This window comes from Callorhinus ursinus, unplaced genomic scaffold (genome assembly GCF_003265705.2).
Source record: "Callorhinus ursinus isolate GAN/ISIS: 27379988/994484 unplaced genomic scaffold, GSC_fseal_2.0 scaffold38, whole genome shotgun sequence".
NCBI lineage: Eukaryota > Metazoa > Chordata > Mammalia > Carnivora > Otariidae > Callorhinus > Callorhinus ursinus.
Genome location: NW_027397100.1, coordinates 11,312,411 through 11,325,066, shown reverse-complemented (window position 1 = coordinate 11,325,066; position 12,656 = coordinate 11,312,411).

Here is a 12,656-nt window from a genome sequence, read left to right as displayed (position 1 = left end):
AGGAGAGCATCAGAACTTGCTGAACTGGTGGGAGGGAAGGAATGAGACCTCCAGGGGACTCCTAGGTGCTTGCTTGAGCAACCAGGTGCTGCCACTCATTGAGATGGGGAGCAATTTTGGAGGGGCCGAGAACAATTTTGAAATGGCCTACTTAATCTGGGCCTATTAGATATCAGTGTGTCTGATATGTTGCACACACTGTTGAATACACAATTCTGTGCTGGACATACAGACTTGGGACCGTAAGCCTGTGATTAAAGCCAAGGGCTTTACGTGAATTCACCAGAGTGAAAGAGGGAGCGAAAGGAGAGAGGAAGGGTCTGAAGGCATCACCAGGGATACTTCACCTCTGGAGGTCTGCTCCAGGAGCAGACACTAGCAGAGAATGAGAAGGGAGGGAGGCTAGGAGACTCATTTGAGACAAAAGCTCTTTCAATTAGGATTTAGTTCAGCTGCAGAAAACTCAAAATAACTGTGGCTTAAACAAGATAAAAATTTATCTAGTCAGTAGTCCAGGGTTGGAATGGTGACTCCACAAAGTCGTCAGGGACCCAGGCTCTTTTCAGCTTTCAGCTCCACCATCCCCAGGGTATGTATAACCTTTGTCCTTGTGATCCAAGATAGCTGCTAGAGCCCCAGCCATTACACTCAAGTTTCAGGCAGCTGAGGGAGGATGGGGTACACAAGGATGTACTCTTTCCCTTTAAGGAGAGTTCCCAGAAGCCCCCACATAGCACTTTCCACCCTCCCCCCGCCCCCCCCAAGAGCACTCTATGCCCTTACAACAACCAAGCAGGCTACTTGAGGGTTTTGAAGCAGGAGGAAGGGATGGCCCCCAGGCCAGGCCAGCGTGCTTCACAGGACTGTAGGTGGCCACCGGTCATCTCGGGCCTGAGTCCCACCTGGTCGAAGGTCTTGCTGTTGTAGACGCCCACCATGTCCGGTAGGATGATCTTGTCCCGCAACACTTATGTTTTATGGACAAAAGTTTTGTCATCTTGTCACTCTTAACTGCAGCGGAAGCTGGGAAATTGGGCTGGGTGTGCGGCTGCCCTACGAGACATTCGGGGTTCTGTTCCAAGGGGGGAGAAGCGCCATAGCTGTGTGTGTGTGTTGGGGTGGGGGGCAACAGTCCGCAGTCTCCCCACAGAAGCCGAGAGAAGGAACTTCAAGGAGAGAGTGGTCATAGCAGTGGGGTGGGAAGGGAGCGGAGGAGGGGTGTGTGAGTTCCCAGAACAGGTCTGTTTGCTGGTGAGGGACGCGGAGGGGCCTCCGGGAGAAGGGTGGCCCCAGGGCCCCGGGGGAGGGCTGGCTTAGGCAAGAACGGGGGCAGCTAGTGCACGGCCCCCCGAGAGGAGGCAGGGCGAGGGCGAGGGCGCAGGGGGCCGCGAGGGCGGAGGGCCGGAGCCGCCCGGGGCAGCGTGGCGGGCTGGTTGGGCAGGGCCCAGCCGAGCGGTGCTGCGGTCAACAGTGTCGCGTCCGCAGGGGCGCGGCGGTGCTGCGCGCTCTCGGGGGCTTCCACCAGGACTGGGGTGTTCAGCAGAATGGGGGAGTTCCGGGCTGTGGGAAATGGTAATTGGGGTGGGCTGTGGAGCGTGAGCCCGCAGGAGGGAGTGATCTCTCCACCACCACCGGGGGGTGGTGTTCCAAGGCCGGTGGGGAAGTGTGCGGTCGAGGCTGAGACCCGCGAAGTGGGGGGCCACGCTGACCTGGCGGAGTGACAGCGGGGAGGGTCGGGACGGGACAGAGGGGTCTGGGAGGATTCAGAGAGTGACTGGATCGGTGACTGAAGGGGAGAGCCCGGGCTGAGACCCGGTCAGGCCGGGGTGATGGGCTGTGAGGGCAGGTGGGGGTAAGCAGGGGGCGCGGGTCCTGGGGAAGATGGTGGCTGCTCTCGGACGTGTTGAAGCTGAGAAGCCTCAACATCCTGAGGCAACCTTTGCTCAGGAGGCAGGACCCAGACCTGAGGCCCTGGGGGAAAATCAGGGCTGGAAGTAGGGATCTGGGAGCCGCTGTCACGTTGAAGGCACTGATGGGTGTGAACGGGAACGTGACCCAGGATGACTTGAGCGGGCTGAGGAGAGATGAGGGCCATGGCAGGATGAGATCTCCTGGGTGCAGCCAGAGCCTGGAAAGGCCGATGGGAGGCAACCTCTCCAGGGGACTGGCCAGCTCTGAAGGCCAGTGTATGGGAGGGCGGGGGGGTGAGGACAGAGGAGGGGAGGGTGGGGAGGAGCGACGCCGGCCCCAGCATTCAGGGAGGGACGGAGGGTGAGAGCTGAGCACGCCCCCGGCTAGAGGGAAAGGAGGGGTCGGAGGGAGCGAGGCCCCATGCGGGCAGTGGGGCTGGTGGTCATGGCCTATACTTCCCAGTGAAGCCAGAGAGACTTCGAGGAGTGAGGGTAGGGCAGCCCCAGCCAGAGGTCTGGGGACCCCTGGGCGGGTTGCATTCCCTCCAGTCTTTGGAAAATTCCACTTAGAGTCTGTAAACAGGAACAACCAATCCTCACTCGGAGATAATGACCCTGACTCAGACCTCCGTCCTCCCGGGTCCTCCCAAAGTGAGGCCCATTTTATAAGTGAGTTCATTGCCTTAAGTAAGATACCGCAGCACTGGGTACTAAAGTTGGTCCATCTGATTCCCGGCCCTGTTTCCCCAGAGCCCCATGCCCTCCTGGTCACACACTGATACAGATCCTTGACCTCAGAGGTAGGTTCTGTGAGCGTCTCCGGGTGACGAAATTGAGGCTCCAGGGGGAAAGAATGTGCTCAAAGTTTTCCAGTAAGAGGTAAAGCTACTTTGGACCCACATCTTTCTGCCACTGTGTAAAGGAACAGACAGAGGGGATAGGGCAGGAACCAAACACACAGTAAATGCTGCCCTTAAGGGTCTTGAAAGTTAGTAGGAGGGAGAAATAAAATCATTTTTGTAATAATTATATGCCATATTAAATGTAGACCCACAATGAGATACCACTGCACACCCACCAGAGTGGCTAAAATTAGAACAACTGGCAACACCAAATGTTGGCAAAGATACAGAGCTACTACAACTCCCATATAATGTTGATAGGAATCTAAAATGAAGCCACTACTTTAGAAAAAGATCTGGAGGGGCGCCTGGGTGGCTCAGTTGTTAAGCGTCTGCCTTCGGCTCAGGTCATGATCCCAGGGTCCTGGGATTGAGCCCCGCACCGGGCTCCCTGCTCCGCGAGAAGCCTGCTTCTCCCTCTCCCACTCCCCCTGCTTGTGTCCCTGCTCTCGCTAACTCTGTCAAATAAATAAAATCTTAAAAAAAGGAAAAAGAAAAAGATCTGGTAACTTCTTATAAAACCAAACACACACCTACCCCATAAACCAGCAATTCCACTCCTAGATATTTGTCCAAGTGAAATAAAATGAGTATGTCCACACACAGACTGTTATAGGTATGTTCATATTATCTTTATTACAATCACCAAAAGCTGGACAGTCCAGGTCTCCACTGGTAGGAGAATGGATAACCAAACTGGTGCATCCATACAATGGAAACTACTCGGCAATATAAAGAAATGGTCTACTGGTATTTGCAACAACGTGAACCTCAAAATGTTTATACTGAGGTAAAGAAGCCAGATACAAAAGCGTGTACTGTATTGTTATGTTTCTATGAAGTTCTAGACCGGCTCAGACTAATCTATGGTGAAAAACTCCAAACGGTGGTTGCGTCTGGAGGTGAGTGTGGAAATGGACTGAGAAGGGGCCAGAGGGAACTTTCTAAAAAGGTGATGGTAGTGTTCTATATCTTTGCAGGAGTTTGGGTTGCACAGATGCCAAAATGCCTCAAACACACACTTAAAATCTGTGCTTAGTTGTATGTAAATTTTCTCCCTGTAATGAAAAAAAAAAAAAAAACCAAAACCACACATTGATATGGATGTGAAGGGTTTAGAGATAAAGTGAACTGATGTCTGTAACTTACTGGTTTTTTTCCCTTTTTTCTATTGAGACATAATTGACATATAACATATTACCTTTTGGTGTACAACATAATGATTGAACATTTGTATATATTATGAGATGATCACCGTAAGTTTGGTTAACAACTATTAGCATACATAGTTACAAAAATTTTTTTCTTGTGATGGGAACTTTTAAGATCTACTCTTTAGCAACTTTCAAATATACACAAATATACATTACTAATCCTAGTCACCATGCTGTACATTACATCCCCTTGACTTCCTCCCCACTGCCCCACTGAGATGGGGCTCGATCTCACGACCTGGAGATCATGACCTGAGCTGAAATCAAGAATCAGACGCCCAACCAACTGAGCCACCCAGGTGGCACCCCCTTGACACTTATAACTGAAAGTGTGTGCCTTTTGACCCCTTTCACTTCTTTTGCCCCGCCCTACTTCCCAGCCTATGGCAACCATTAATCTGTTCTCTATCTATGAGCTTGTTTGTTTTTTTTAGATTTCACATATCAGTGAGATCATGTTCCATCAATGTTGTCACAAATGGCAAGATTCCATTCTTTTTTATGGATTAATATTCCTGTGTGTGTGTGCCACATTTTCTTTCTTTTTTTTTTTTAAAGATTTTATTTATTTATTAGAGAGAGAATGAGAGATAGAGAGCACGAGAGGGAAGAGGGTCAGAGGAAGAAGCAGACTCCCCGCTGAGCAGGGAGCCCGATGCGGGACTCGATCCCGGGACTCCAGGATCATGACCTGAGCCGAAGGCAGTCGCTTAACCAACTAAGCCACCCAGGCGCCCCACATTTTCTTTATTCATCTATCAATGGACACTTAGGTTGTTTCCATATCTTGGCTATTGTAAATAATGCTGCAATAAACATAGGGTTGTTTCTTTTCTAGAGATCTTGTTTCCTTCAGATAAACACTCAGAGGTGGAATTGCTAGATTCCTATTTTTAATTTTTGAGAAAACTCCATACTGTTTTCCACAGTGGCTGCACAAATTTACCTTCCCACGAATAGTACACGAGTGTTCCCTTTTCTCCACATCCTTGCCAACACTTGTTTCTTATATTGATGATAGGTAGTCAGGTGTGAGGTGGTATCTCATTGTGGTTTTGATTTGCATTTCCCTGCTGATTAGTGATGAGCATCTTTTCATGTAGTGGTCATGTGTCTATTGGCCTTTTGTATATCTTCTTTGGAAAAGTGTCTATTCACATCCTCTGATGATTTTTTAATCAGATTGGGGTTTTTGGTTTTTTTGCTATTGAGTTGTATGAGTTCTTTATATACTTTGAATATTAGCCCCTTATCATGTGTCTATTGGCCTTCTGTATATCTTCTTTGGAAAAGTGTCTATTCACATCCTCTGATGATTTTTTAATCAGATTGGGGTTTTTGGTTTTTTTGCTATTGAGTTGTATGAGTTCTTTATATACTTTGAATATTAGCCCCTTATCAAATATATGACTTGCAAATATTTTCTTTTTTTAAAAAATTTTTTTATTTGTGAGAGAGAACACAAGCAGGGGTAGGAGCAGAGGGAGAAGCAGACTCCCGCGGAGCAGGGAGCCCGATGTGGGGCTTGATCCCAGGACCCTGGGATCATGACCTGAGCCAAAGGCAGACGTTTAACGACTGAGCCACCCAGGTGTCCTGCAAATATTTTCTATTTGGTAGTAGTCTTTTTATTGTGTTGATGGTTCCTTTGCTGTGTAGAAGCTCTTTAGCTTGATACAGTCCCACTTGTTTATTTTTGCTTTTGTTGCCTTTGCTTTTGGTATCAAATCCCAAAATCGTCACCAAGACCAGTGTCAAGGAGCTTACTACTTATGCTTTCTTATAGTTTTATGGTTTCAGGTCTTACGTTCAAATCTTTAATCCATTTTGTTTTTGTTGTTGTTGTTTTTAATTTTTTTAAGATTTTATTTATTTATTTGACATAGCGAGAGAGAGCACAAGCAGGAAGAGCAGCAGAGGGAGAAGCAGGCTCCCCGCCGAGCAAGGAGCCCGATGCGGGACTCGATCCCAAGACCCCGGGACCACGACCTGAGCCAAAGGCAGATGCTCAACCGACTGAGCCACCCAGGCATCCCAATCCATTTTGAATTAGTTTTCATTGCAGTATAAGTAGTGGTCCAGTTTTCCCATTATCATTTACTAAAGAGACTGTCCTTTCCTCCATTGTGTATTCTTGGCTTCTTTGTTACAAATTAACCATATTTGCATGGGCTTATTTCTGGGATCTCTGTTCTACTCCACTGATCTATGTGTTTTGAATGCCAATACCATACTGTTTTGATTACTGTAGCTTTGTAATATAGTTTGAAATCAGGAAGTGTAAAAAAAAAAAAAAGAAATCAGGAAGTGTGATGCCTCCAGCTTTGTTCTTCTTTCTCAAGATTGCTTTGGCTATTCAGGATCTTTTGTGGTTCTATACAAATCTTAGGATTGTTTGTTCTATTTCTGTGAAAAATGCCATTGGAATTTTAACAGGGATTGCATTCAATCTGTAGATTGCTTTGTGTATAGAGACCTTTTTAATACTAATTTTTCTAATCCATGAGTACAGAATATCCATTTATTCATGTCTTCGATTTCTTTCATCAATGTCCTATGGTTTTTAGTATACAAGTCTTTCACCTCCTTTGTTAAATTTATTCCTACATATTTTTTTCTTTTTTGATGCAATTTTAAATGGGATTGTTTTCTTGATTTCTCTTATAGTTCATTATTAGCATATAGAAACACAACAGATTTTTTTTAAAGATTTTATTTATTTGACCGAGAGAGACACAGTGAGAGAGGGAACACAAGCAGGGGAGTGGGAGAGGGAGAAGAAGGCTTCCCGTGGAGCAGGGAGCCCGATGCAGGGCTCAATCCCAGGATGCTGGGATCATGACCTGAACTGAAGGCAGACGCTTAACTGAGTGAGCCACCCAGGTGCCCCGAAACACAACAGATTTTTATATATTGATTTTGTGTCTTGCAACTTTACTGAATTTATGAGTTCTAACAGTTTTTTGGTAGAGTCTTTGGGGCTTTCTATATATATAATACCCTGTCATCAGGGATGCCTGGGTGGCTCAGTCAGTTAAGCATCTGCCTTCAGCTCAGGTCATGATCCCAGGTCCTGAGATCGAGCCCCACATTGGGCTCCCTGCTTAGTGGGGAGTCTGCTTCTCCCTCTCCCTCTGCTTGCTTCTCCCCCTGCTTGTGCTCTCTCTCTCTCTGTCAGTAAATAAATAAACTCTTTTAAAAAATAATATCCTGTCATCTGCAGATAGTGACAGTTTTACTTCTTCCTTTCTGATTTAGATGCCTTTTATTTCTTGCATAATTGCTCTGGCTAGAACTTCCAAGATGGTGTTGAATGAAAGTGGTAAAAGTGGCCATCTTTGTCTTATTCCTGATCTTTTTTTGGGGGGGTTTCCTTTTTTTAAATTTAAATTCAATTAATTAATATAGAGTGTATTATTAGTTTGAGAGGTAGAGTTCAGTGATTCATCAGTTGCATAGAACACCCAGTGCTCATTCCATCACGTGCCCTCCTTCATGCCCATCACCCAGTTACCCCATCCCCCCCCACTTCCCCTTCAGCAACCCTTCTTTCCTATGCTTAAGAGTCTCTTATGGTTTGTCTCCCTCTCTGCTTTCATCTTGTCTTGTTCCTAATCTTACAGGAAAAGCTTTCAACTTTTTACTGTTGAGTATGTTAGGTGTTAGCTTGTCATATATGTAGCCTTTATTATGTTGACATATGTTTCTTCTATAACCACTTTGTTGAGTGTTCTTCTTGTCATAAATGAATGTTGGATTGCGACTTATTCTGAAATGCGTAAAAAAGATGGAGAGATGGATGTACAGATGATAAAGCAAATAGAACAAGCATTAAGTGTAGAACTGGTGGGTATATTGGTGATCACTGGACGATGACTTCCAGTGTTCCGTGTACCTGAAAACTTGCATAATGCTTAGAAAAATTACATTGCATATTAGAAGGTGATAACTGTTCTGGCAAAAAATTAAGCAAGGCATTGGGAGGGAGGATAGGAGTGGTTGGAGTGGGCCACAACAGTAAATAAAATCGTTTAGGAAAGTCTCCCTGAGGAGACCTGAAAAATGAGAGTGTGAGCCACACAGAGATCTTGGGGAAAAATGTTCCTGGCAAAGGGAACAGCAAGTACAGAAAAGCCCTGGGGCGCAAGTATGTCTGGGGTTCCCAGAATAGCGAGGAGGCCAGTGTAGCTGAAGCCAAGGGGGTGAGGGTAGATGAGACCCCAGGAGTAGCAAGAAGGGAGATGGCACAGGCCTCATGGGCCACTTTGGAGCTTTGACTCTTGCTCTGAATGAGTGGGGCACAGAAACCGCGGACCCAACTCCTGTGTGCACAGGAAAGCTGCCGTCATTGTAGTGAGACCAGATGGAGACTTGCATAACCAAAGCCAGGAGACCAGAGGGGAGCTACTGGCAGTGGTCAAGCAAGCCGTGATGGCGGCTCTGGCCTGGGGGTTGTGGTGGGAGTGGTGAGAACTGGTCCGATTCTGGAGCTGTTTTTTTTTTTTTAAGAGTGAAAGCTTGTTTTTTTTTTTTTTTTTTTAAGATTTTATTTATTTGAGAGAGAGAGAGAGAGCATGAGAGGGGGGAGGGTCCGAGGGAGAAGCAGACTCCCCGCTGAGCAGGGAGCCCGATGCGGGACTCGATCCCAGGACTCCAGGATCATGACCTGAGCCGAAGGCAGTCGCCCAGCCAACTGAGCCACCCAGGCGCCCATCTGGAGCTGTTTTGAAATGTGGGCCAGCAGGGTTTGAGCATGGGTCAGATGTGTGGGTAGTGAAAGAAAGAAAGGCGTCAAAGATGACGGATGGAGACAGGGAAGGTTTACAATGGGGGCGCATTTTAGAGGAAGAGCATAGGTTCATTTAGGGGAAGCTAAATTTGAGATGTCTCCTAGGCGTTCCAGTAGAGACCTGGAGTAGACCAGACCTTTGGATTCGAGGGAGATGGGGGAGAGGAGGAAGCGGTGGGGAGAGAAATCAGAGGACTGGAAGAAGGGGTATCAGTCCTGCTGACAGGTCAGGGAAGAGGAAGAGTGAGCACAGACCTTGGGATTTGGGGGATGGGCCCCTCCCCAACTGTAGCCTCAATCCGGGGCTTAGTCAGACAAAAGAGAGGTGTAACCACTTCCCCAAGGCCATGGCTGACCTAGTTCTTTCAGCTGCACTTAACAGCTCTGACCACACTGTCCTGTAACTTTGTGAGATTTGTCCATTTTGACACAGCTTTAGATCAAGAGTCCGTGAACCAAGGCCTCAGGCCAGATCTATTTTAGCAAATAAAGTTTTATTGGGACACAACCATGTTCATTTGGGCCCCAAGGCTGCTTCCACACTCCAACAGAATTGAGTAGTTGCTGGGGATCAAATGGCCTGCAAAGCCAAACATATTTACCGTCTGGCCTTTTCAAGGGAAAGTTCGCTGACCCCTTCTCTCTCACGGTGTTTTGCTCTGTTAAAGGAATACCCAAGATATTCAGTAGGACATTTAGGTAGTCCCAGTTTTTTTGCTATTATGAAAATGCTCCAATTAAACATATTTAACTGTGTTCCCTTGAGCCCATATGGTACACAGCAAGTGGAATTCCTGGTCTGTAGGATACAGGCATCTTCAGTTTCAGTAGATTTTGCCAAATTGCTCTTTAGTGTGGCTGAAAAGATTTACACTCCCATCAGCTGTGTGGAGAGTTCCTATTTTTCCCATCTTTCTCTAAAACGTGGTATGATATTAGTTCATATTAGTTAGAAGTATTCTATTGTCCATGGTTCCTCTGCATCTTCTGGCTGTGATAGATAGAAGGCTGTGCCTTCTTTCTTCTTGGCTTGGTGCTCTAGCTGGGACCTTGATACAACGTCGCAATGCGTTCAATGACAAAATGCCAAATTTTGTTCCTGGCTTTAAAGGGAATAATGCTTTACATTTTACCATATAGTATGGTGTTTTACCATAAAGTATGATGTTTGCTGCAGGGTTTTTTGGGGTTGCGGGGGAGAAGTCACCTAGAAAACCAGCTGGATTATTTATTTTTTTTAGGTATATGGCTACTCATTTATCTATTTCTTTTTTAATTAGTCCTGACAAATTATCTTTTTCTAGAAAATTGTCCATTTCATCTAAGTTTTAAATTGACTGGCATAAAGTTTATAACATTCTTATTTTTTTTAACGATTTTATTTATTTGACAGAGAGAGCACAAGTAGGCAGAGAGGAGGCAGAGGGAGAGGGAGAAGCAGGCTCCTCGCTGAGCAGGGAGCCCAATGTGGGACTTGATCCAGGACCCTGGGATCATGACCGGAGCCGAAGGCAGACACTTAACTGACTGAGCCACCCAGGCGCCCCTATAACATTCTTATTTTTATCATTTCTGCTAGAAACGATAGTTAATGTCCATTTTTCACATTAATATTTTATTGGTCTCTTCAAAGATCCCACTTTGTGGTCCATCCTAGTGTTTTTGTTTTCTATTTCAATTTCTGCTCTTCATTATTATCTTCTTTCCACTTTCTTTGGGTTGACACTATTACTCCTTTTAAAAATTCTTTAGGGGTACCTAGGTGGCTCAGTTGGTTAAGCATCCCAGTCTTGATTTCAGCTCAGGTCATGATCGGGGTCCTGAGATCAGCCGGAGTAAGTCTCTGCACTCAGTGGGGAGTCTGCTGAAGATTCTCTCTCTCCCTCTGTCCCTACACCCCACACTCTCTCTAATTTGAGAGAGTGTGTGTGTGCACATGAGCGGGGGGGGGGGGGGGGGAGGGAGGTAGGGAGAGGGGTAGAGAAAATGATTCTCCAGCGGAGTCCCTGCTGAGTGCAGAGCCCAACATGGGGCTCAATAGCAGGACCCTGAGATCATGACCTGAGCTGAAACCATGAGTCAGCTGCTCAACCAACTGAGCCACCCAGGTGCCCCTCTAATAAAGGAATCATATATATATATTTTTTTACATTTTATTTGAGAGTGTGCAAGCAGGAGGAGGGGCAGAGGGAGAGAGAATCACAAGCAGACTCTGCACCCAGTGTGGAGCTCCATCCCATGACCCCAAGATCATGACCTAAGCCAAAATCAAGAGCTGGACACTTAACTGACTGAGCCACCCAGGTGCCCCTGATAAATAAATCTTTAAAAAATTTCTTTGGGGCGCCTGGGTGGCTCAGATGGTTGTGTGTCTGCTTTCGGCTCAGGTCATGATCTCAGGGTCCTGGGATCGAGCCAGGGCCTGCATCGGGCTCCCTGCTTGGCGGGGAGCCTGCTTCTCCCTCTCCCTCTACGGTTCCCCCTGCTTGTGCTCTCTCTCTCTCAAATAAATAAATAAATAAATTTCTTTAACACTCTGCTTGTAAATTTTCTGTATTTCTTACCTACTATAATAAAGCTATAGATCTGCCAAATGATGCTTTAGTTGCCTTACCCCTACCATGAGTTTTTATATGTATTCTCATTTTTTTGATCTAGTTTTCATTTCTACAGAATTTCATCTTTGAGTAAAAAGCTTTTTAGATGTTTAAACGTCCAAACATTTGGAGTTTACTTGGCTCTGGTCTGTGGTCATAGAAATATGGTCTCCATGGAATGGATGGTATATTTGATACCTTTGAGATTTATCTTGGGGCTATTTTTAGGTCATTTTTTGGTAAATGTTTCTTGTGTGCTTAAAAGTAACAATATTGGGTTCTGGGTTCACGGTCCTATCAGGGTTCATTAATATCTTCTATATCTTTTTTTTGGCTGTTGGGTCAATCAGTTACTGAAAGAGGTCTTAAATCTCACTGTGATGAAAGATCTGGCAATTTCTCCTTGTATCCTATCACTTTCGTTTTATACATTTTCAGTCTTAAACTTCTAACTTGTATATTTTACAAGAGTTATGTCTTCCTAAAAGTTGTACTTTTCATCATTTTGTGGTCACCCTCTTTATCTCTAATAATATCTTTTATCTTAAAGCCTATTTTGTCTGATTTTGCTATCGATACACCTTCTGGTTAGCTTTTCTCTTGTATACCTTTTCCCATCATTTTACTGTTGGTGCACTTACGTTTTTCTTATTTTAAAGATTTTATTTCTTTGACAGAGCACAAGCAGGGGGAGTGGCAGGCAGAGGCAGAGGGAGAAGCAGGCTCCCTGCAGAGCAAGGGAAGCCCAATGTGGGACTCAATCCCAGGACCCCAGGATCATGACCTGAGCCAAAGGCAGTCGCTTAACCAACTGAGCCACCCAGGCGCCCGGTGCACTTACATTTTAACTGTCCTCTTGTAAACACCATGTAGAGCTGCATTTTATTTTCCTTGGCCAGTTTGATCATCTGTTTAAATAGGTGAATGTAAAACCTTTTTTTACCTCTGGTTTTGTATCCTATACCATTCTTTTTTACTACCCTTTTCTCCTTTTCTGCATTGGCAGTTACACTTTCCATTTTTTAAAAAATATTTTATTTATTCATCCAACAGAGAGAGATCACACAAGCAGGGGCAGCGCCAGGCAGAAGGAGAGGGAGAAGCAGACTCCCTGCCGAGCAGGGAGCCCCACGCGGGGCTCGATCCTAGGACCCTGGGCAGACGTTTAACCAACTGAGCCACCCAGACGCCCCTACACCTTCCATTCTTTTAATGATCCCTCATAAGTATCTGAAACACACACT